Genomic DNA, 913 nt, shown 5'->3' on the forward strand with positions numbered 1-913 from the left:
TTCTAATGGGAGTTAAAGTCACCCATGATAACAACCCTGTTATTTTTGCACCTTTCCAAATCTGCCACCCAATCTGCTTCTCGGCATCTCTGCTGCTACCAGGGGGCCTGTAGAATACCCCAGTAGAGTAACTGCTCCCTTCCTGTTCCTCACTTTCACCTATACTGACTCAAAAGAGGATCCTGCTACATTACCATCCCTTTCTGCAGCTGTAATAGTATCCTTGAACAGTAATGCCACCCCTCCTCCACTTCCCCCCCTCTCTATCCCTTTTAAAGCACTGAATTCCGGGAATATTGAGAATCCATTCGTGCCCTGGTGTCAGCCAAGTCTCTAATGGCCACTACATCATATTTCCATGTATGTATCCAAGCTCTCAGTTCATCACCTTTGTTCCTGATGCTTCTTGCATTGAAGTACACACACATTAGCCACTCTACTTACTACCTTTTTACCCTTTATTCTGCTGCTCTTTCCTCAAAGCCTCTCTATATCTTAGATCTGGCTTTACTCATGCACTTCTTTCACTGCTCTATCGCTCCGGGTCCCATCCCCCTTGCATATTAGTTTAAACCCTCCCAAACCATGCTAGCCAACCTGCCAGCAAGGATATTGCTTCCCCTCGAGTTCAGGTGTAACCCTTCCAATCTGTACAGGTCCCACCTTCCCAGAAGAGATCCCAATGATCCAAAAATCTAAAACCCTGCCCCCTGCACCAACTCCTCAGCCACGCATTCATCTGCCATCTCCTCCAATTCTTACCATCACTATCACGTAGCACTGGCAGCAATCCTGAGAACGCCACCCGCGAGGTCCTGTTCTTCAGCCTTCTGCCTAGTTCCGAAACTCACACTTCAGGACCTCATCCCTCTTCCTGTCTATTTCGATGGTCCCAATATGTATCACGACTTCT

Source organism: Hypanus sabinus, unplaced genomic scaffold, assembly GCF_030144855.1.
Source record: "Hypanus sabinus isolate sHypSab1 unplaced genomic scaffold, sHypSab1.hap1 scaffold_43, whole genome shotgun sequence".
In the NCBI taxonomy this organism is placed as follows: Eukaryota; Metazoa; Chordata; class Chondrichthyes; order Myliobatiformes; family Dasyatidae; genus Hypanus; species Hypanus sabinus.